This window comes from Puma concolor, chromosome D2 (genome assembly GCF_028749965.1).
Source record: "Puma concolor isolate L17-30 chromosome D2, mPumCon1.1.hap2, whole genome shotgun sequence".
Lineage (NCBI taxonomy): Eukaryota > Metazoa > Chordata > Mammalia > Carnivora > Felidae > Puma > Puma concolor.
In genome coordinates, this window is record NC_141677.1 from 4,598,154 (window position 1) to 4,623,440 (window position 25,287).

At 41.7% G+C, this 25,287-nt stretch overlaps 1 long non-coding RNA gene across 3 annotated transcripts in view; it reads right to left on the reverse strand.

The window, feature by feature from the left end:
- The window catches only part of LOC147575740 (uncharacterized), a 125,228-nt gene that overhangs the window by 76,856 nt on the left and 23,085 nt on the right, over window positions 1-25,287 (reverse strand). For 2 of the 3 annotated variants that reach the window (XR_015241500.1, XR_015241501.1), the window contains exon 3: window positions 20,040-20,157. This is a non-coding gene — a long non-coding RNA (uncharacterized LOC147575740). The remainder of the gene's footprint in view (window positions 1-20,039; window positions 20,158-25,287) is intronic. The other variant, XR_015241502.1, reaches the window with a different exon arrangement.

A 25,287-nucleotide genomic window follows, 5' to 3' on the forward strand; every position in this document is an offset into this window, starting at 1 on the left:
ACACACCGGGTCATATCACCCCCTTCTGCAGTGTGTCCACACCGCACAGGAACAGAAATCCATCTCTTTGCTTGTTTACGAAGTCCACTGTGAACTGCTTCCTGCCTGCCTCTCTGGGCTCGTCCCAACCTGTCTCTTCTCTGCCTCCAGAAACCAACACAGGTGGCCTTCTTTCTGCTCCTAGAGTGTGCCAAGCAGGCTCTTCAGGGCCTTCACACCTGCCGCTCAGGATACTCTACGGTTTCTGCTTCTCTGCCTCACCGACCCTGCTGGTCAGGCACATCTTAGCTTCTTGTCATTACTTCAGAGACGTCCCCTAACCACCTACTCTACGGCAGCCGCCAGTAATTCCCTATCACGACCTAGCCTAACTCTTTGTGCAGGACGTAGGACTATCATACTTTTTCGTGTCTATTTCCTCCTTGACTTGTGTGTTGTGTCGATCACCTACCGCACTTCCACCAAATATGAACTTTTGTGTCCACTAAGCAACCTCTGGCACATACATAATGCCTAGCACGTAGTCAGAGCTCAGGAAACATTTGCCACATCGATGTGTCGTGTACCAAACCTCCTCCTAAGAGATATAAAACACTCTAAGTGGAAATCTCTACATTTATCTCATGCAGGTTCTATAATTTATACTACTAAAAATACTTCAGCATATTTCACTATATAAACCAACATTCCATATTTTCATTTCCTCAATTATCCTTCACTCTGATGACATCAATGCCAGAATAATGAGAAGAAGAGAACTCAGAGCAAGACCAAAAGCACTAAGGTGTCTCAAAATGAAAGACGGATAGATGTCAGACACATGGAAAAAACAATTTTAATCGGGCTTTTGCAGATTTTACTATGGGAGGAATCTCCATTTCTCATCTAATCTATATGTAGTTCCCAATTAATACTGTAACATTTGGGTGACTGAGAAAAATATAGTTTAATTTTTGCTTCTATAGTTTAAAATGTTGCTTCTTCACCACATCTTGGGTTGAATGAGGGATATGCAGCAAGTTATGGGTTATGAGTTTACTCTGGGGATCTTTCTGAGAAGATAGACACACGTCAGAATTATGGATTATGGAACACATTATGCTGGTTTATCCATGATTCCTTCTCAATATAGTGAGGTGGCAAAAGATAGTGGCTAAGAGCACAGGCTCTAAGTCCAAACTGTCTGGATTTGAATTCAGGTTCTGCCACTTATTAGTTGTATGGCCTTAAATATATTACATAACCTCTCTGTGCTTGAGTTTCCCCATCTGTGAAATAAATCAAAAGGATGTTTATCTCATGAGTTGTGTGGAGATTAAAAGAAGTAATACAGGTGTTATGGACTGATTATTGTATACCCTTCAAATTTGAATGTTGAAGCCCTAACCCTCAATATGATGATATTTGAAGATGGGCCTTTAGAAGGTAATTAGAATTAGATAAGGTCATGAGGTGTTAGTGGCTAATAAGAAGAGGAAGAGGTCTCTGTCTCACTCCCTCACTCTCACTCTGTGCATGCACCTAGGAAAGGCCCAGTCATCTGCAAGGAAGGACAAGAGCCTTCAACAGGAATCAAATCCACCAGCACTTTGATCTTGGACTTCTCAGCCTCCCGAGCTATGAGAAATACATGTCTATTATTTAAGCCACTTGTCTGTGGTAATTTGTAATGGTAGCCCAAGCTGACAAAGACAACAAACAGGTCAAGCTTTAGAATGGTGCCCAGCATATAGTAAGCACTCAATAAACATTGTCGATTATAACCATACATAACCATACCCATAAATGAAATATACCAAGATAAAGCACTGTAAAGGAAGAGCTCTCTCAGTTGAAGTAAGAAGCAGTTAAAGCAGCTGGCCTGTGACCTATTCCTCTCCTGGTTGCCATGGTAATATTGCCGAAGTAAGAAAGAATGCAGGTGACCCAGTCTTATCTTCTTGGAAGCATGGTAAGTAGGTGTCTGAGCAACATCCTGATGATTCATGCTAGGAGGAATATCCACATATTTGGAATACTCTTGACAGTATGTCCCTAGTTCAGGATTGCTTACAGTATGAAGCATGGCTCCCAAGAGAAAATCACCTAATCTATATGCTCCTCAAAAAACAAGCAACACATGGACTTCTTACAGACCTCCTATATTATTCAGGGCCAAAAAGCATGCATCTGGTGAAAGAGAATGTGAGTAGTTACGCAGGTGTCCCAGACTTGTTCCCTTTCTCTTGTGTTTCACAACTGCACATTTCCTGGAAACTATTAGTAAAACAGAATACTGGTAAAATCTCTGACTGGTGTGACCCCAATTTGACTCTCCAACACTCTGTTGTCACTCAAATTGAAACCAAAGTTAGGACTGTATCTACTAAAGGGCAGAAAGAACTCTAGAATACTTTCAGATGTTTGGAATTCAAGGGTGTTATCTCATGTAGTCTTCACAACAACCTTTAATGTAGACATTATCCCATTTTATAGAAAAGGAAACTGAAATTTAGAGACATTGGCTATATTGGAAGAACAATCACTATGTTTAAAGCCATTAAGTCTCTGAGAAGGATTGTGTATGGGCTCCTTGCCCATATCCTCTTACCCTTACCAATTTAAAGCACAATGGCCCAACTTCCAGTTGCTGACGCTTGCAACAGTTCCAGTTGCAACTTTGCTTGCAGGCTTTTGCCGGTAGCCTGAGATGGCTAGGTCCATGCCAAAGAAAAGTTGCCCCAGAGGAAGTTAAATAGACAAGTTATTCAAGTCTGTCACATTAGAGAGAGACTGAACTCAACAATAAGGACAGCTGGGGATTTACAATCAACGAACAGGGTGAAGCAGCCAATGGGTGGAAAACTTCTAAGAGGAACTTAGGTATCAAGAGTGGGGAAGGGGAGCCTGATTAGTTATCAAGGATTAGGGAGTATCCCACTAAATCACCTCAAAAAGATTCTTGCTACAACTGGGCTTAGTGTACCAAGAACAAGTCCTAGTTGAGAAGAAGGTTCAGAGGAGCCTGACTAAAGTTTGGTCAAAGGAGTGCTTGTCACCTCTCCAAGAACAGGCCAGAGAATTAATGGTCACCAGGAGCAACCTGAACAAAGACTGAGGGGTGCAAACACCTGGGCTCCCTCACCCCACAGGAGTACGCCTTGGAGAAAGGGGCTCTGTCCTGGCTCTCAGATTTGCACAAAGGGATCAAGCTTTAGTTATGCACCCTAGTGAACTGCTAGACAACAAGGTCAACTTTTGATTGCCTGTCTCACTTCCTGCTCCTTGCACATTTCCTGGGGCCAAATTCCAAATCAACTTACTTGCACTCAAATCCTTGTTTCAGGGAACCCAAACCAAAACATGAGTTTATGTATTCTCATTCAACAGAATAAGATCTAAACAACCCCAACAATAAAAAATATATATTAATAGTTTAGCGAAAGATAAATGCTATATTTAAAATAGTAATATGAATTTATGCAGTATAATATACTTTTAAAAAACATACCCTGTGTTTTATCTCATGAGGTATTTATACCAACTTTGTGAAGCAAACAGAATATTTCCCCAATTTGACAAAGGTATATAAAATGTCGAAAAATTAGAATTTTCAAAACAGGTAGCCATAGCAATTTACTGTATTGGTTCCCATGGCTACTGTGGCAAATTACCACAAATGCAGTGCTCTGAAACACCACACATTTATTTTCTTAAAGTTATGGAGGTCAGAGATTCAACAAGTGTCACTAGCCAAAATCAAGGTTATCAGTGGAGCTGTCTTCCTTCTAAAGACTCTAGAAAAGAATCCATTTCCTTGCCTTTTGCAACTTCTAGAAGTCACTTACATTCCTTGCCTTGTGGTCCCTTCCTCCATCTTCCAAGTGCATTAACTTCAATTCTGTATCTGTTGTCACATTTCTCTTTGACCCTCCCACCTTCCTCTCGTAGGAAAACAGTGAAACCAACTGGATAATCCGGGATTCTTTTACTATCTCAAGGTCCTTAATTTAACCTCATCTGCCAAGTTTCCTTTGTCCTTTAAAGTATTCACAGATTCAGAGGATTAGTTACACGAACATCTTTGGTAGGGATATTATTCTTTCTACCACATAAATACACTATATAGCTATAAATTAGAAGAGTCGTTTCAGAGACAGAACCAAGCATAATGGAGGCACATATGTTGGGGATATCATGGAACTGGCCAGTGCAGGTGCATTAAAGAAAATGAAATTTAACCTTATGTCACCTTAGCTATAGGAATTTACAGCTTTTCTCATAGATCATCAGAGAATGCCAGCCGATCCCCAAATACCAAGCCCGTTCTTGCTGTCTCTGGACTTCCTTTTTCCCCTCACAAATCTACACTGATCCAAATAAGGAAGACTCATGGGCGACCAATCAGCTAGAAAAGCCAAATGACTTCCATATTTACCCCGTAAAACTCCTTACTTTGTGAGCAACTCAGAACTCACTGCTTGTGGAGCCTTGACCTTCTCATCTTACAGACTGAAACTCTTGCAGTAAACTCGTCTTTCTGCTTTATTTTACTTGGTGGACAGAATTTGGTTTTTGACAAAGAGAAGATAACTTATTCCAAGGAATGACATCATAGTTTTTTGTGAATCAATCACTGATATTTTTAAAAGGCTGACATGTCTCAGAAGTGGGACAAATGCAAACCTTAACTTCCTCCGACATGTATTCAGGTATACATGAATTGCGTGTATACCTAAATCATATACGTTTTACTTTCCTTGATTTAGTTCTTATTTATTCTTACTAAAAACTTACATTTCCTCCTGGTCTAGCAAAAAAAAAAAGTATTCACAATAGCAACACTTTGTTAGCCACATATAAATCAATATTGTAGAATTTGGACTCTTCCAGCCCTCTTTCAATTATAGTTTACTTTTCTCATTACCTGTACTTACTCATGTCTTCAATATCCTTAACCCTTAAAAATGGAAAGTCTGACAACCAAAATTATTGGTGCTATACTCCCATCTCACTTTTATCTTCTCATTATTCTACCACAACTGTCTATAGAAGCTCTATCTGATAGAAATACGTGAGCCACAAATGTGAACCACATATGCAATTTTCGATTTTCCAAGAGTAGAAGAAAAAACACAGATGAAATTAATCCTAATGGTGTATTTTATTTAACTCAATATAATCAAAATATTATCATTTCCACATGCAATAACATTATTAATGAGATATTTTACATTCTTTGTTTCATCGAAATCTTCAAATTCTGTATCTTAGTTGGCTTAGACACATTTCAAGTGCTCAACAGCTACATGTGGTCAATGGCTACTCTACGGGACAGCGCAGATTTATCTTATCCTATCAGCTCTCACTGAAAGCAAGCACAAAAAAACAATGGTATATCGTATAGCACCCACCACTGCTATATTAGTACGTGGCAGGGCCTCTGGCAGGACCATCCGCACAGAGCCCTTGTGTTGCCAAACCAGAGCACCATGTGGTATTCTATGAATTCTAAAATACGCTGCATTCTGCGAGGGTGGCATCTTCCAAAGCACAATTCTGGATCTGACTATGCACAGGCTCGACTTCTAACCAAATATTCTGAAGCAAAATTCAGAGTATCTAGAGGTGTCTCTGGAAGTAGGTAAAAGTTATAAGGCAGTTACATTCTTCCAAAATTCCTTACTTTTATCTTTCCTATAGCCTTGTTCAAATTTTTGGTCATTAGCAGGTTCCATTTCACTCAAAAACATCTCTGTAATGGATAGAATCTAAGTATTTTATTATTAGTTCCTAAGCACAGCTGGGTCACACTCTCCTGTTTATGACACCCCACGATAACTACTGCCTCCGTGGGTTACCACGTGCTGTGGGGGCCCAAGGAATCAGATGACAATGTGCCTGTCCAGATGACCTTCCTGATTGGTCAGGAAGGCTCTTTTCACCAGTTCCGGTGAAATCTGCATAAATTATTGCCTTTTTCAAAACACATCAGAATTTTGTTTCTTTGTGGTAAATACCTGATACTATCTGGTTCAATAGTTTTCATACATAAAATACTTGCTGAACACCACTTCCTATTAAGAAAACGAACAAACTAGAAATGCTTATGCACAACAGTTTCTACAAACCATATTAATTTCAGACAATGGGAAACAAACTCTTTTTTCCATTTTTAAAATTTTTTATTTATCTTTGAGAGACAGAGCGCGGGGAAGGGCAGAGAGAGAGGGAAACACAGAATCCGAAGCAGCTCCAGGCTCTGTGCTATCGGCACAGAGCACGACGTGGGGCTCAAACTCACAAACAGTGAGATTGTGACCTGAGCTGAAATCAAGAGTCAAATGCTTAATTGACTAAGCCTCAGGCGCCCCTTGTGTTTTCCATGTTGAAGAGTGCTTCTCATGTTCAATGAAGCAGGCCCTTTCAACGGTAAGTCCTGAGCACCCATCTTGTGCACCCTGGTTTAGCATGGGCCCCAACACAGGAGAAGGAACTTGAACTTTTAGTGTTCAGAATAATTGATATGGAAGTCATGTCTTTATGTTAAATCACCCATCTTCAAACTCACAATGGGTCATCCTTCTAGATAATAATTAGGGAGCGTCCCACAGAATCCAACACAAATCCGTGCTGCATATGTACCGAGCACCCCCTTCATATGACAGGCAACACTAGGTCTGGAAGACTCGTGGCAGCAGAAGATGGGCACTGTTTAATATCCCTGGTGCCCTGAAGAATATCCCCGAGTGTTTGGACACACTTAGTGCCCGCCATTAGCAGGCTATGAACACATGTTTACTGAAACAATTCTTTAATTTACCCATACACAGTTCTGCTATTTTTCCTGTGTACCTCTGCACAAGAAAGTAAGAGAAAGCTGGGTAGAAATATCCTGTAAGATAGGTTTAGGTGCAAGAATGAGGAGAAAAGACTGCAAAACCAGAGTTCCGCTCTGCAAAGCAATACAACCAAAATAGTACAAGGTAAAATACCCCTAGGTTTGGAATAAATGCTAAGTCTCTCTACATAATTATATTCTTTGCAAGTCCAGGCATGCATGTAGGTGTCTCACGATTTAAAATGATAATGTAAAATGTAGCAGAATCAGATATTTTTAAAAGAGAAAACTGGAGAGGTCATTACTTAGTTGATATGACTTGCTCTGAGTACCAGAATCTTGAAATTCTAATTGGTTGAACCCACCTAATCTGGTAGGTTCATTTTTTTTTAACTTTTTTAATGTTTATTTTTTTTTCAACTTTTTTTTTTTTTTTTTTTTTTTTTTTTTTTTGGGACAGAGAGAGACAGAGCATGAACGGGGGAAGGGCAGAGAGAGAGGGAGACACAGAATCAGAAACAGGCTCCAGGCTCTGAGCCATCAGCCCAGAGCCTGACGTGGGGCTCGAACTCACGGACCGCGAGATCGTGACCTGGCTGAAGTCGGACGCTTAACCGACTGCGCCACCCAGGCGCCCCTAATGTTTATTTTTGAGAGAGACAGAGAGAGAGAGAGAGGGAGGGAGGGAGGGAGACACAGAATCTGAAACAGGCTCCAGGCTCCGAGCTGTCAGCATAGACCCCGACGTGGGGCTCGAACCCACGAACCATGAGATCATGACCTGAGCCAAAGTCAGACGCCCAACCGACTAAGCCACCCAGGTGCCCATTACTAGGTTCTTTAATTCATATATTTAGTAGACACTTAGGGATTTGCTGGGAATGGCAGGACCAGAACATCCATGCATGTGTCTTCTACCCTTAAATTCAAAGCCTTCCCCATACTTTATCTAAATGCCTGTGTTTGTCTCCATTACAATCTTCCACTTCCACTCCTGCATCTGCTGCCTCATTTCCACTGTTCTGATTTCCATAAAACACATCTGCTGGAGAGAAGGATCTTGTTAATTCACTCTGCTGAAGATTCGCTTGGTTCTCTTGAGAGGAGAAACATCACATCAATCAAAGTATCTCTCCCATTTTTGTGACTCTGCTGTCATGCCCCAGTGCCTCCCCCAAAACCCTCTCAACATGTGACCCTGGGACCAAAGGAAAGTCTCCTGGGAAATGCACTGCATTTATCCCCTGAATACTGTTGAATAAAACGCAGTTAGTGTGAGTCTGTGTTATTTGCCCTAGGGTCTGAAGACAATTTCTATTGTCTCCACACTAAAGAAACCATGAAAGTTACGATCAAGAAAATGTAATTGTAGTAAGATCTACATTTCTCTGCATTCAGCCTCCAATCTTCTACGATCCACACTGTTCTCTTTAAGGGAATCTGTGCTTAACTTGGTCCTTGTATCAGGGCCTCCTGACCACAGGAAGATTGTCCCCCTCTGAATAAATTTCTCAAAATTCACTTTATGTTCCATATTAGGAAATGATTCTGTAAGGTTCTGCTGCAGGAGGTTGAACAAAATGCTGACAGCTGTTTATGCTTGTTACCAAAGGAAAGGTTTTGTCTGTCTGTCTACACCCCAGCTCTTTTATTTGACTGTAGTCTGTGCCGTGATGTGGAGCCCCTCCTATGCTGTCACAAGGGGGAACATTGCATTTGTTCCAAAAATAGATTCTTCCCAATGTGGCACTAATAACTTTCTTCACGACACCACTAAGCATCTCTGGATGGTGGGTTTTCAGATGTATTACTATCTAACCATTTAAAACTCCTAGTCATATAGGTTCCCCTTATTTATAACAGCTTATATGTTTAATCCCAGCATAACATAAGGTTTGAAATCCAATATGGATAAATATATATTCTTATCATAGGTGCCCTATAACTTGCATTACAAATACTTTTATCCTTGAGAGAGATACAATGCAATTTTATTATTTTTTTTTGATGTCAAATGTTTTATTATTTTTTTTATTTATATATGAAATTTATTGTCAAATTGGTTTCCATACAACACCCAGTGCTCATCCCAAAAGGTGCCCTCCTCAATACCCATCACCCACCCTCTCCTCCCTCCCACCCCCCATCAACCCTTAGTTTGTTCTCAGTTCTCAACAGTCTCTTATGCTTTGGCTCTCTCCCACTCTAACCTCTTTTTTTTTTTTTTTTCCTTCCTCTCCCCCATTGGGTTCCTGTTAAGTTTCTCAGGATCCACATAAGAGTGAAACCATATGGTATCTCTCTTTCTCTGTATGGCTTATTTCACTTAGCATCACACTCTCCAGTTCCATCCACGTTGCTACAAAAGGCCATATTTCATTTTTTCTCATTGCCACGTAGTATTCCATAGTGTATATAAACCACAATTTCTTTATCCATTCATCAGTTGATGGACATTTAGGCTCTTTCCATAGTTTGGCTACACAATGCAATTTTAAAGTGAAAAGGAAAATTACCCTATGGGAGTCTATGACTAAATTCAGAGACGTGAAATTGAGAATGTATGGGAATCCCAACATGATGAGCCAAAGTTTAAATTTATTCTATAACAACATAGTAAAAGAATAGGTCAAGTGATCATTCTTAAAACTTAAGATGAAAAATCTTATAAAGCCTCACTTGAGAAAATCTGAAGAATAAAATCGCCACTTATAATATCTGTATGACATATATTTCTCTTCAATTTTACTGTAAAGCCCTGTGTCACAGACACTTTTCACCCATCTTTTGAACCCCTCTATCAACATAATGCCTTACATATACCACCAGACCGGAAACAGTGCTGAATGAACAAATGTGACACATTCTCTTTATCGTGGACCTGAGAGAAGGTCCCTTCTCTTTGTTTATAAACTTAATATTGCAAAATGGACCAAAATTAAAAATCCTACCATGGGAAGGTACTCTTTTGCATTGGGCAAATACTGACTCTACTAGGTGGGAATGTATGTCAGAGAGGTCACAGCTTTACCTTTCAATTCTAATTGTGTGGTTTTGGTGGTAAGAAAAAAACCAGAAAATAATAGTTTGTCCACAGCACAAGAGTACATGTTGGTAGAGAAGTAGTTAATGGTACTGTAATTAGCGAACGGCAGCCTGATTGGTCACAGACTAATTGTTGTCTTAACTCATTGTTGAGGTTGCTTTTAACCTCAGTCAGTGAGTCCTCGAGACCATAACTTCATACAACATGATGATGTTGATAACACTAATAATAGCTTTCTATACACCAAGATCCTCAATTAAACATATGCTTACACTATTCCTTGTTCTTCCAGAATCACAATGTACCATACTTTGTAATGTTATGTTATTAAACAAAAGATCGCCAAACATTTAAAGTCTTATTTTGTGTGTTCCTTAGTTTTCTGGAGAAAAGTTATTTTTCTCTCATCCATTGATTCCACAGCTCACTACAATTAGAACTACCATAATGGTAGGATGTGGTGGTAGAAATATATGACCTCAGCCTTTGTAATCACCAGCATGGCATTTCCCGAAACAACACTACAGGGTATCAGCGTGGCCGAGCCTCTCTTCTCGGATCTAATGTTTTTTGTGCATCCCAGTCTGAAAGTGCTGACTGCATCATAAGCCTGGCTGCCAACATGAAGCTTGTAAAACAACAGAAGAGAGACAATAAAGCTGCTATTTGTGTTTTATGGAACCGTGTAAAACCAAGAAAACAGCAGAGTATCCAAGGGTTGGGATTGTAAATACTCCCAGTGGTGCTAATCTTTGTCCCCACTCATTATGGCAACACCCCCAAAGCCATTTTCTTTTTTAAGCTGTGCTGTATTTCCAAAGAGAAATACGATGAAATCCTGATAGGAATCTGTGTGTGCATATCTAAAACTTCAATTACTCGTCAAACGGATGGCATTCTTTCAATGACTCTCAAGTCACTCTAGTACAATAGTCTACCTGATACCGGGAGAAACGGTTATATGGGATGTTTTAGAAATTAAGCAGATGGCTTAACTAAGTAAGCACTCTCAATTCTAAACTGCTAAAATATTTTTAGTTGTAATGTTTTCCAGGAAGTAGATTTAGCTTTATTTATACCCAGGATGGGTACACAGTACTATAATGCTACAGCTAAGCACTAGGTTAACTTTTAAATGTTTACTTGCTTGAGTGTACGGTAAATAAAGTCGCAGATTTTATCAGCATCTCCCAAAATATCTGCAGGACTTTGAGTAACAGTCATCCTCATGTTAAGTTTTGCTGTGGTGGATGGCTCTACAATCTTCACTGCTCCTCCCACTGAAAGGTAGGGTCTGATTCTCTTCCCCTTGAATGCAGCGTGGACTTGGGAACTTACTTAATGGATATGGTGTTACCTCCTGGGCCTCTGAGGCTGACAGCAAGAAGCGCTGTGACATTCTCAGGCTTCTTGAAAGTCTCTCTGTGTCCCTGAGCTACCATTTAAGAAATCTGGCTAGTTTGAGACCATGTGCTGGCCAGACCACTGTACATGTCTTGTCGACAATCCAGCCGGTTCTAACCTCTCATTAATTCTCCTTAAGTTCTGGAAAGGCCAGACCAGCCTAAGTACCATCTGGGTACCCCCAAGAACCTTCGTTGATAACACACAGAACAGAAGAAACATCCAGCTGAGCCCTGTCCAAATCCCCGACCCACAATTGTGAGATAGAATAGAATGGGGGTTGTCTTAAGCTGCTAAAGGGAAACTGTCTCCACTCAAAACACTTCTGATACCAAATATGTATTTTATTTATTGTTTTTACCACACCAACTAGTTCTCCAACTCTCCAGACACCAACATAGTGTCCTACAATTAAATTCTGACACTACCTATCCAGAGTTAACATGGACCCCACAGATTAGGGGTATAAGACCGCCTCTCACTTTAGATGCGAATCACAAGTCCTGGGCCTCCTGCACTTCTGACTCAATGGCTTTAAATTGGAGGTTCTCACCACTTTCTCCTCAGAGTCACTAATTTTCTATAAAGGCTCACAGAGCTCAAGGAAATACTTACATTCACCAGTTTATTTTAAAGGATATTATAAAGAATACACACAAATAGCCAGATGCAGAGGTGCATGGGCAAGGTCTGGAAGGGTCCTGAGTGCAGGAGCTTCTGTCCCCCTGGGGTTGGGGGGGGGCACCACCTTCCAGGTAGGTGGATGTGTTCACCAACCTGGAAGGTCTCTGAACAGCATAGCTTAGGGATTTTAATGAAGGTTCGTCATGTAGGCATGATCCATTACGAACTCGACCTCCCTGGTGGATGGCTTGGTCCAGTCCCCCTCCAGGACCCCAGCAAGAGTTGTCTCATTAGAACAAAAGATGCTCTGGGATGCCTGGAGGGCTCAGTTGCTTAAGTATCTGACTCTTGACTTCGACTCAGGTCATGATCTCACAGTCCATGAGGCCAAGCCTCGCATTGGGCTCTGCGCTAACAGCATGGAGCCTGCTGGGGATTCTCCCTCTCCCTCTCTGCCCCTCCCCTGCTCATACACTTTCTCTCTCAAAATAAATAAACATTAATTAAAAAAAAAGAACAAAAGATTCTCCTATCACCAGACAGAGCTGTCTGTATAAGACACTTCTATTATAACCGTTACTCAGGAAATTACAAGGGTTTGAGGAGGTCTGTGTCAGGAATCAAGGAGAGAGACCAAATATATATTTATTATTATGTCACAGCTGCTAAAGAATGTGGATACTTTGTGAGCAGAAGAAATAACTGTAATACATGTCTTGTTGTATTGTCACATACAGTCTTGTCAAGTTGACTGAATTTTATTGTAGTATGAAACTCTATTTGAATCATTTTGGGTCAAGAAATTTCACTGTTTTTGCTTTTATTTTACCTGCAGCCTCTCTTTCTAAATGCAACCCACACTTTCTTTTGGGAAACCCATCAGTAACAAGTCTTGGGGAAAGGGAAGCCAAAGGGCTAAGTCCCTCCTCTACCCTAAGTAGCCAGGGGATAACACTTAAAACTTCAAGTCCTCTGGGACTTTGGATCTTGTGCTACTGATACAAGGATGTGAAGACGAGCAATACATTTCCTAAATCCCGAAACTCCCAACTTGGTAGAAAGTGTCTTTATGGTCTGTTCCCAGTTTCTCTCCCCCACCTCATCTCTCAGTGGCCCCCGGAATCCCCAGCACCAATCACCTTAACTACTTATGGTTTGAACTGTGTCCCCTTAAACAGCTACATTGAAGTCCCAATGCCTAGCACATAAAAATGGGACCTTATTTGGAAACTGGGTCTTTACAAAGGTAATCAAGGTGAAATGAAGTCATTAGGGTGGGCCCTCATCCCATATGACTGGTGTCATCATGAAACAGGGAAACGTGGACAGGGCAGACTGTGTGAGGACACTTGGGGAGAACGTCCCCAGACGACGGAGTACTGGACAGATGCCTCCACACATCAGGCAATGCCTGAGGTTACAGGAAGCAGGGGAGAAGGACGCATGGAGCAGTGCCTTCCCCAGTGCCTCCAGAGACAGTGTGCCCCACCAACATTGTCATTTCACACTTCCAGCCTCAAGACCAGTGAGACAACACACCTCTGTTGTCTTAATCCACCCAGGTTTTGGTACTTTGCCATGGCCACCTCAGGCAATCAATACATCAGCCAAAAGGATCATACTTGTCTTCAAAAGAAACAAATATAAGGAAGGTTTACATAAAACATCCCAAGATTTTGGAAGAAGAGGTGGAAACAACCAGGGACTTTTTCATGAGAAAGGAGACATTTGAGCTGGGCGTTACAGTTGATGTCGCTTTCCTCGGGCAAAGATGGGGGATGGCATTTCTGCCTCCATGAAGATTGGAAGCAGAAGTGTGAAGGCAGAAACACGTAGATCATGTGGAAAAGAACAAAGAGGTTGTGTCCTGGCTTTATGTAGTAGATGTGTACAGAGGATTCTAAGAATATCACTTTCAACAGCTCAGTTTAATTAAACTTCTTCTAGGGGCACCTGGGGGGCTCAGTCGGTTGAGTATCTGACTTTGGCTCAGGTCATGACCTCGCAGTTTGTGAGTTCGAGCCCCGCATCGGGCTCTGTGCTGACAGCTCAGAGCCTGGAGCCTGCTTGGGATTCTGTGTCTCGTTCTCTTTGCCCTTCCTCCACTCTCACTCTCTCCCTCTCAAAAATAAACATGAAAACAATTTAAAAAAAAAACACCTTCTTCTAGAAGAACTTAGAAAAATAATCCAGTAGTTCCTTTGGTACCCTTTATTGTCTTTCCTCAAAAACTCTCATAATTGCTTTAGGACTATTGGTTATTCTCTAGAACAGAAGACCCCAGACATTTAGAAGTTACTAAGTAGTAACAGATTTGAAGAACAGACAGCATCATAAGAATATCAGCATCGTGTCTTGAGACATAAGAACATGTTAGATTATCATCATCTTTTGTTACCATGAATTCATTAAAGGAATATTTTAATAACAAAAAATGAAATATCATCACTTCAGACCAAATTATTATCCTTTAAACTAAAAAAAAAAAAAAGATAGTTTTGTGAAAAATTTCCCACATTTTTCATATTTTCTCACTTTCCCAAACCAGAGAAAACAATGTGCTTTCTGGGGGTGAGGAATCACTGCTTTAAAATGAAACCCACTCAGGGGTGTCCGCATAGCACGGTCACTGTTCCTGCCGCGATCTGAGGGAGGTGGCGACCATGGGTTTTATTTAACAGGTTTCCTCGTAGAGGGGCCTGAGAAACACATGAAATTACGACAGATCCACCAAGAAATGGGCAAGTTGTTCTCTTCAGAAGAAATGTCGGTTCACCTGTTTCTACACAAAGACTATTGGTCTTTTCCAGAGTCGTGATGTCCTTGTGAACCAACCAGGAGAAAAGGATACACATAGCCTCCCTAGGCTCAAACATCCCCTAAGTCCTCTCTTTTACCCTTTGTATTCTCCTCATTTAAAAGATCATAAATAGAGTTCTAAAATAAGTAACAACAACTAATGAAAGGAAATGTAACTGAATAGTACACTAAGAGCTAGGGTAGATTAGTTTTAAAAATCAGCTCCCATGTAAAATAAGAAGGTTACCGAGTCAAGCGAGAGTATATACTACAAGAAAAGTGAGCAAATGTTGTCTGTGCAGTCGCTTCACGGGGAAAACTTCACAGCCCTGGGCTCATAGGCTGGGACCCACAAGCTGTCTGCCTTCCCGTTACAGCCACATTCATGCTGGACACAGGATTCGCGTGCTCCAGCCCCCTTGAATTCTTCAACTCTTCAATCACCCCACGACTTAAATTCCTGAACCTGCGAATGCTGTGCCTCTGGCTCATCCCTCTCCTTCCCTTTGCACCATTTACTTGCTCTGCTCACAAAGAATCGCCGATCTTGCTTCCTACCCCCCAGATAGCATTTCAAGCATTCTGCCTACATCAGCTCACCCAATTCTCACTCCAGTCCTCGGATGCAGGGTGCCATGACACCTGAACCCCCATTTTATAGATGAGGACATCTCATCTCATCTCATTATGTCTTCTCAATGAGAACAGAGACTCCTAACTAACAAAGACGCGAAGCTGGAAACAGTAGAGTTATAGCAGGAAACCTTTACAGAGTCCAAGCTCCCAGCCAGTGCGCTGTGCTCTAGAGCCCTCTGTGGAGACTCTACGATTCCCTCAGGTTTCATGAGTCCTACAACGCTTCCCAAAGTATTTCTAAAGGTTCTACATAATGGCCCTACATACACTAAATCTTAAGTTTTCTTCAAAAAAAGGAGCTGCATCTTGTATTTCTTCTCACACCCAACTCTACTACAAACAATTGATAAAAGTCAATCAGAAAATATATACAAAGTGAATTAAATGTAGATAATTTTGCAAAACTCAGAATGTCTCAATCACCTTTTTTCTTGACTAAGACATTCCTCTTTTTCCTCTTCAAAAATTTGGCAAGAAACTATTTTTTTTTTTTTTCTCAACTTGGGATCAGACGAGATCGGGCACGTTCAGGGTGGTATGGCCGTGGTATAGACTTTTTTCTCAACTTGGGGACTTGAACTTCCTAAAAAATAATGTCTTATTTTTTTTAATGATTTTTAGTGCCTATCTATGCAAGTTAAGTGGTATATTGAAAGAGTAAATGAAGCATTGGTTCTATTCATTTATATTCATTGCTTGGTTATTCATTTATTAAACAAACACTTCCCGAATTCCTGCATTTGCTAGCTCTTCCATTAGACAAAAGACAGAATTTCTGGTCTCTAAGAGCTCACGCTGGTAAATATACCAGGAAACCAGGAAATTTAGGACAATGGACGGTTGACCTGCAAGAAGAATATGCACCATACTATGGTGGCGAAGCACACGGAAGATGATGGGAAGATCGTAAAGGCATCATGGACGACAGGCAACTGTGCACCTTTTATTCTAGGAAACAGCAATTCTAATGGAAGACTGAAATCCCATTAAATGTTGGTCATTGGCCAGGGGCTGTTGGTATATGATTCCAATAGGGAAAGAATGGTACATGCCCATCTTTCTGGGCTCTCTTGGTGAGCTCTCTTTCTCTGTGACAGAGAAAGGTGTGAGCAGGGGGCACAGAGCCAGTTTAAAGGCTCTTCCTGAAACGTGTGTTTCCCTACAAACACCACACTTCTGGCCTGATAGAAATTTGACGTAAGTCAAGATAAGCCTTAAGAAAATCAGGTAACCCTTGGGGGACCCAAGTTTCAGTGGTACCCTGTAATTACTGAGATTGAGCTGCCACGTTTTTCATTTCTAAAACTCACTGCTTGGTGTTTTTTTTCCCACTCTGAGGGCTCAGTGTCTCCAAATGAGCACTTTTGGGAGAGCGGCATGTGTGACTGGGAAAGTTATCTGGCATTTGTAAATACTGAGGAGACCACACACATGAAATAGAGACAACCAATAATTCGTAAGATAGAGCCTTGCTTAATAGAACATTGATTCCATCTTCTGGCTCTCTGGTGTATTGAAATAGGGGGGTAAAATCCAGAAGGCACTCACTTTGAATATCATGGAAAGTTTTAAGAGCGGAGAAAGAAAAACTTTGTGTAATGTTATTTGGCTCTCTTAGAGTCTATATTCATGAACCGATTCTGCAAATGCAGCCATGGCATAAATCATCTGTGAATTAAGAGTCAACAAAACAATGAATGAAAATCCCCAGTGGATGTTCTGCTCTTTTCATAAAGCACAAGAAAAAGAAAACTATAAGGCATGAAAGAAGTTAGGCTTATAGATGTTTGGAGTTTTCTAATCACTTTATATTTTTGTGAAAGCCAATCTTCCTGATGGTTAGTTCCTGCCTCATGCTGACAGTTTACAAATAAGAATAGCGAGGTCCCGGTTCAGAGCAGACAGTGTGGAGCCCTCCTCAAAAGCCTTTTTAAATTCAAGTGACAGAGCTTCACAAGCATTCCTGGCAGTAAAGGATGAATATTAATGCTTGAAGAAAACAATAAACTAGATCTGGATCTGTAGTCCTTCACCTCCCCAGCCCCCACTGGAAGAACAAAGGCAGACCTCCTGCACTGGATGTTTTGTCTTTTTGATTTTTACACTCTTAAGTGGAAAAGGCACAATCACATAACCCTTGTTAGCAAGACTTATCATTCTACTGATATACTGCTTCATTCAAGAACATTGTCTTCTGGATCCCTCCAAATCCAGACATATAAACATACGTCCATAAGGTACGTTCAATAGGAAAATTTATTTTTTCAAAATGCTATGGAAATGAGGAACCCCACATGAGGTAACATGGCACGGCCTGAAGACAGATCTATGTAAGAAATTCTGGCCTACTTTGTAGGACAGTGGTTTGTTTGCGTTATTGAAATATAATTAACATGCAGTGTCACAGAACACTCGTTACAGTATAATTCAACATTTCTATACATTTCTCACTGCTCCTTGTGGTAAGTGTACTCTTAATGCCTTTTATCTAGTTCACCCATGCCCCCACCCACCTCGCCTGTGCCAACCACCAATTTGTTGTCTATATTTAAGTCTGGTTTTTTTGTCTCTCTTTTCTTTGTTCATCTGTTTTCTTTCTTAAATTCTACATATGAGTAAATCATACAGAATCTGTCCTTCTTTGTCTGACTTATTTCACTTCACATAAAACTCTCTAGCTCCATCCACATCGTTGCAAATGGCAGGATTTCACCTTTTAAGGCTGAGTATATATATCCTATATCTTTTTTACCTATTCGGTTGTTTTTAATTCCTCAAAAATTTCAGTTGCAACATGCATGAAATCAGGAGCTGACCCACCTGTCCAACTACATTATCTTCAGATTGCTTCCTCATATCATGGAGAAGATCCTCAACTAAGATGGAAACCTAAGCTTCCTGTGTCTAGATTGAAAGCTGTTTGTCTCTGGAACGTTTCTCTTTGCCTCTGGGTACATAGTTTCATTTTAGCTTAGGGGAGAAGGCCTTAAAAAAAGTTCCTGACAGGTTCTGAACAGATCAGCTTCAAAATTGTTCAACTTCTGATTCTAGAGCTACTTAAAAAGTCCTTTCAACTGTCTTGTCAGATTTTAGCCAGGACAAAGAGTAAACATTCCTGCAAGTACTGAACAACCCTATGGATGAAAAAGGCATCCTCAAAGAGGGTACAAAAGATATCATCCTCCCAATATCCAGAGCCACCCCAAAGGCAGCCAAAGAAAGGAAGGGGCGCCTAAGTAGTTCAGTCCGTTAAGCATGCGACTTGATTTCAGCTCAGGTCATGAACTCATGGCTCGTGGGATTGAGCCCCAGGGTGGGTTCTGCATTGAGCACGGAGTCTGCTTGGGATTCATTCTCTCTCTCTGTCTCTCTGTCTCTCTCTCCATCTCTCTCTCTCTCTCTGCCCCTCCCCTGCTCATGCACACACACACACTCTCTCTCTAAAATAAATAAACATAAGAAAGAAAGAAGGAAAAAAAGAAAGACTTAGACAATCCTCTGAGAGGTAGCATCAGTAGAACCTTAGCCACAAATGGAGTGCAATGTATATCTGTCCGGTCATATTTTGGGGTTCCCCCATCTGATGGCTGAGCTGCCTGCATGTGTAAAAACGGATAACTTGCATGTCCCAGGCAGGCAGAAAGCCACGCCAAGCTCTCAGAGCACAAAATGAGTAAGTAAGAAGGAATTCACTGTCTCTGGGAGAAAAGGATCAACAACCTATGGGTATCCCAAAACCAACTTAACAGGAGTCTGGATTTGGAAAGGAAGGGATAATGTGAAGCGTCAACGTCCTCTCTTGTCAGGGAACTGCAGAGATGTGAGAGAGAGCAGACTCTGGCAAGAACTCTCACCTTTCGCTGGCTCCTGCCCATTTCCCTGGACCCCGCCTCAGGCTGGGAGGTCCTTTATGGTGCACCTCACTGCACAGGCATCTTCTTGAGGTTGGCAGGTGACCTGAAATCAATCTAACCTGTTCTGTGACCAATGTGTCCTAGCACAGGACTCTGAGAGTTAGGTAGCAGGCATCTAACAGCTCTACATGCACCCGGCAATTCTGTACCTTGGGCTTCTTAGATTCCCATGAGCGACAGACCTATGATTGTTTCATGAGAAGATTTCTCTACAGCAGTGGACTCCCTGATGGCTTTTAATAGTCTGATTCATGCCTCATTAGATTTAGATTTTGATTTGAGGGTCTAAACAGTCCAATTTCTTGTCTTAATTATTTCTCCGTGTCCCCAAGTTGAAACTGGGTGAGTCGAGTCCCCCCCCATTACAGGATTGGACCTCCCGGTTTTTAGTGTTTTAACCACTGCTATCTGCCATGGACCCCTGATATTAACTACCCAGGACCCTTTCCAGGACCCCAGAATTTTCTGGGAATCTTAACACACCTCAGAACCTTTCTGGGGTCTCTAGAAACTTTCTGGAAACTTTAACAAACCCCATAAAGGGGTCCCAGAACCTTTCTGGGGACAATATATAGCTTTCTCTCTATATATAGTTATAGTTATAGTTATAGTTATAGTTATAGTTATAGTTATAGTTATAGTTATAGTTATAGTTATAGTTATAGTTTTATAGTTATAGTCATAGTTATAGTCACAGTCATAGTTACGCACATATACATGGATGTTTTAAATAAAGTTAGTTTGGATCAGAGAGCTGCACACAAGGGAGCGGAGCTCAAATCTGAGAGTGACTTACCCTTGGCCTCTAGCAATAATGAGGAACAGTGAGCTTGAGGGTTTTAGCAGGTTCGTCTCCTTGTCCCATAGTCTGTTAGCAGTCAGCATCAGATCTCCTTCTTCATCACCAAAAACTGCTAAAAAGGAATAAAGAAGACACTTTAGTTGATGCAAACAAACTTTATTTAAGACTGCAGGAAGTGAGGAGTCTCCATTCTCAAGGGTCTAGAGAACACCAACAGGAGGCTAAAATAAGAAGCCTTTATAAGATAAAGGCACGAAAGAGACAATAGAGAATATCTGGCTGGCCGGGGCCACATACCCAACCGTGTTTGGGTCAGAAGATCCAGAAGTGGCCTGGAATTTGGGGACTGACTGGTTACACCACAGACTTACTGGGTAAACGTGGGGTCTCTACAGGGACTCAAAAATCATCTAAGTTTTCTTTCGGTTTGCTGACGCGGCACTCGGGGTGACAGCGGCCCCATCTCAGGCCTGGAAAATTACTTCCACACCTATTAGAAGATAAACTTGGGCATATGAAAATTTTAAGAGTTGATTGAAGCAAGACCCGCAGGGGCTAGATGTGCAGGGAAAAGGTGTACAGGGAGAAAGTGCAGAAGCAAAGAAAGAAAATTGTTTGGCTAGGGCTTAAAGCTTAGTTGTCTTTTAGTGATTGGTTGTCCTTAGTATTTCTCTGTTGTAGCCTAAAGCATTTACAGGCTTGGAGTGGGGTCTGCCCAGGGGCTGCCGTGGTTAGAGCCCGATCAGTCTGAGGGCCTCCTGGTGCGTCTAGTCTGATGGGCGTAAGGGCCAGCAGCCACCTGGCGATAGCAGGTGCTCGGTCAAGAGCGGCTGTGTTTACCATTGCTTTGCTAGCGACAGTGTCATCATCAATGGCAGCAGCGTCTTGATGGAAGATGACTAATTAAATGCTAAACTGAGTTTCAGATATACCGGGAACATGAAACAGGGTGAAAAGCGGGAGGAGGGTGGTTTCAAAAAGCTTCAGACAGACTCAGCTCCTAGGTTGGCTCTGTCGTTACTTGTAGAGCCTGGGAAAGGGGCTTCATCTTTCAAACCTTTTAACATGAGAGTGACAGGTGTATTTACTTTACAGGACTTTTGTGAGGCTTAAAGGAGACTTCAGGTGCAGTCCTTAGTATCATTTGTGGTTCGTAATTAAGTGCTCAAATAGTGTTAGCAATTATTAACATTATGGCATGTTATTATTCAGTCTCAATGAAGGACCATCCTCACAAGGGAACCCTAAATGTCTGATCCATTATAAGTGGGGGAAATAGGATTTAAAAGGGTCATCTGAAATCTCTTACAAAAGAACAAAAGCAATAAAATATGAATCGGTGGGCAGGAAAAGACACAAACACGCCCCGAAAGTCCTGGCAGGTGAGAGGAAAGACTGAAGGACCAACGGCCGACACTCACTGAGGGCCAGGCACCATTGTGAGCACTTCCCAGATATTCATGTAGAGGGCCCTAATGATCTTGTCAGGCAGGTACTATTTGTGTCCCAAGTTTACAGATAAGGACAGAGGGGCCAAACAAGTAACGCATCCCAAGTCACACAACCAGCCAGGAGCACAGCAAAGACATGAAGCCAGAAAAATGCTCCGGAGTCTATGCATGTGCTCATTTCACTATTCAAAGTAGCTTCTCTTCCATACATGTTAAAAAGGTGTTCTCGAAAAGACCAGTGAGAAGCATTACTGGAAGGGGGACTTAGGAAAAAGGCAACGCTGAATCCTTGTATCAGTCACTGTCTTTGGGAAAGGTACAGACACGGAGTTAAGGGCAGGCCAAGAACCCAGTATACATGGCTTCAATAATTCCACCCTGGGGAATGACAAAAGTGTATCATCCTACCAGTAAAACACGAAGTAAATGTACGAAGTTAACTGGAGATGTCAATCAAGTGATAAGGGCCTGAAGGAGAAAAGGCAGTAAGATTGTATTTCCTCCACAGATGCCACTTTGGCCCAGGAATCCAAGTATGCCAGAGTCGGCACACACTCAAAGATGGTAACTGAACATGTCATTTTGGACAAAAAGCACACCCTGCCTCCATTCTGGGCAACGATGGAGTGGAGTTTCCCAGTTGTTGACAGCAAGAAACACCCTGCCTCTCACCTGCTCCAACACACAACATCAAATCAAAACCTGACAAGACCTCCAACCAGCCCAGACCATGCTGAGCAGTTTGAGCTCAATCCCTCACTCACACCTGAGCCAATGGACCACGGCGTGACCTCCAGAAAGACTGACAACTATCTCTACCTCATTGCAATACTAAAATCTCCGCCCAAGGAGGAACACAAGTTTCATTACATAACACACAACGTGTGTGCAGGCAGGTTTCCCTAGGACATACGCACGACCCTATGTCTGCGTCTACAGATGATGACGAGGTTCCCCTACTAAATATCCCTCCTAACCCCAAAGGAACCCATTCCCTGCCCAGAGAGCCAGGGCTTTGGAAGTCATTCCCCGTGATCTCCTTACTTGTTGTATATAAATTTTACTTGGTGTGACATCCACATCTGTTCTATCTGTGTCTTACCAAGGAGCAGACTCATGTTGGTTCCATTACAAAATCTACCTTTATCACGCTCCACGAGTTGAGCCCCAAGAGTAACAGTCAAGTTCAACTCTTCTATGTACAGTTTTGCGAGAAGAGCATTCTTCTAGTAAAAATTCAGTGGGCAGACACAAGTATAAATTTGAATACAGAAGGTACATTTGGCAATGTTTGTCAAAAAGACTTAAATTTTTGCTTACAATTTTATCCAGAATCCCTAGCTCTCATAACAATTGTAAGGATATATACATTTTGTGCAATGACGTTTATCATATGAGTGTTCATGAAAAAAAAAATCATGACATCAGAAATTAAATATCCAATGACAAGAGACAGTTAAGTAATCTATAATATATCCACCAAATGTAATAAAATGCCCTCATTAATAAGATGTTGCAGAGGAAAGTTTAAGAGCAATGTCATGGAGGGGTGCCTAGGTGGCTCAGTCAGTTAAGCGTCCGACTTTGGCTCAAGTCATGATCTTGCAGTCTCTGGGTTCAAGCCCCAGGTTGGGCTCTGTGCTGACAGCTCAGAGCCTGGAGCCTGCTTCGGATTCTGTGTCTCCCTCTCTCTTGCTGCCCTTCCCCCACTTGCACTCTGTCTCCCTCCTTCTCAAAAATACAGAAACTTTAAAAAAAATTTTAAAGGAACAACCTCATGGAAATGGTTCTTAATGTGTTGCATTTATCACATACAAGTGCACAGAAAAAGAACAAAGAAGATATTGTAAAACCTAAGAGGTAACAGATTTTCATTTTTACACCTTTATTTATTTTCATTTTTTACATTTGTGTCAGTGAACTTTTGCAATAATAGAAAAAGTTTCTTTCCTTTTCCTTTTTTTTTTAATGTAAAAATTTGTTTCCAGTCCTAGGAGTCCCAGAAGGACGAGGTCAGTGTCCCCGAGGCCTAATGCTGACAAGCAGAGACAGGACGGAACAGGGGATGTGTTGAAGACCACGGCCCACCTTACAGCGTTTCCTTCCCCACGTTTTGTTTGCCATTTTGCTGTTGTGAAACACAGCATGTCATGTTCCCCAGCCAGATGTATATCACATTCTAGAACTCTCGTAAAGCCCTGGGCCCTGCACACCTTCTTACCTGTGAGCTGGGATGGATCCTATAATGAAAAAAACCCACAAGGACATCCTTGGCTTTTCTTTCCTTAAACCTCTGAGCCTAGGGAAGCACTGCCCAATCGACTCTGAACATTAACGGAGACGTTCCGTATTTGCGCCGTACCTATGCTCACCACCAGATTGCTCTGTCCCTGCAGGTGTGAAATGTGGCTAGTGAGACTGAGAAACTGAGTGTCCCCGTCACTTGGGTTTTATTAATGAAATGTGCGTAGCCATGTGCGGCTGGAGGCTGCTGTGGCCGACGGTGCAACACTCACGTGGTCAGGAAGAGCTGGCGGACGCTTCCTGTTCTGGATTCCACTTTGGACCTTTCCAGCTCTTCCAGGTTAAAGTCCCTACACAACATTTACCTGCTTGCTTATTCATTCGCCTCTATGAATTTTACCAAGCATGCATCGTATGCCAGTCTTGGTACTGAGATCTATCAACCCAGGAGCCAACAAGACGGCCGTGGCACCTGTTCTCACAGGACATACAGTTCAGCAGAAATTTTATTTTCTTGCTCCAAACTGCATGTCCTGTGATTTGTGTCACAAAAGGCCACCAAGACTGAAAAGATGGGCTCTGGTACATCAGGTCACTCGCTGTGTGCTGTGCTGAAATTATGTGTTTAGAAGTGTATTCAATTGCATCAGCTCTCATCCACGGTCCCTTTTTCTCTACTGGGTGCTTGAATCTTCCAAGATCCATTCATTACAGTGAAGGGTAAGTGTTCTCCTATCTGAATTTCTCTTTCTGAGACGACAGGGATTGCTTGATTCTTCAGAGCGCAAAGCCTTGCTCATCTGAGAAAAAGGGGACTGGACATAAAGGGCAAAGACACTTCTCTCTGCCGTTGGGAAATAAAAGAACTTTCCTACTAGCTAAAAGGCACAGAAGAAAACCCTATATATCTTCAAATTCAGTTTCTTTTGGCCCTTCATTATGTCTAGATCGTTGTACTAGGTATTTGGGGTGACCAAAGATCCGAAAGACTTGGTCCCGACCTTCCACAGAACCCCATTTGTGTAGAATCCAGGGGAAGTCGCCATGTGCGTCTGCTTTCCTAGAAAATGTAATTCCAGCAGTCCTCTTACAGCATTCCAAAGGAAGTGAAAGGGAACAAAACTCGGGGGCAGGGCAGTTTTGTGTTCATCTTTCCATTTAAGACAAATATAAAGGAAGGACCTGACATGTCTCTAAAACTATGCCCAGCCCCACAGCAAAGATGGTAAAACTACAGTCATTTAAAGGAGATCAGGAGATTAAAACTTCCTTAGGTTTACATGTAGTTTGTGTGTCTTATGGATATAAAAGTATTAAATAAAAACTGTAACTAGTACTCAGGGTTCTCTAGAGAAAAAGAACCAATAGAATATATATACTCTCTCCCTCTCTCTCTCTCTCTCTCTCTCTCTCTCTCTCTCTCTCTGTGTGTATGTGTGTGTGTATAAAGAGAATATGTATATATAAAGAGAATATATATATACACACACACACACACACACACAGAGAATATACATATACAAAGAGAATACACACACACACACACA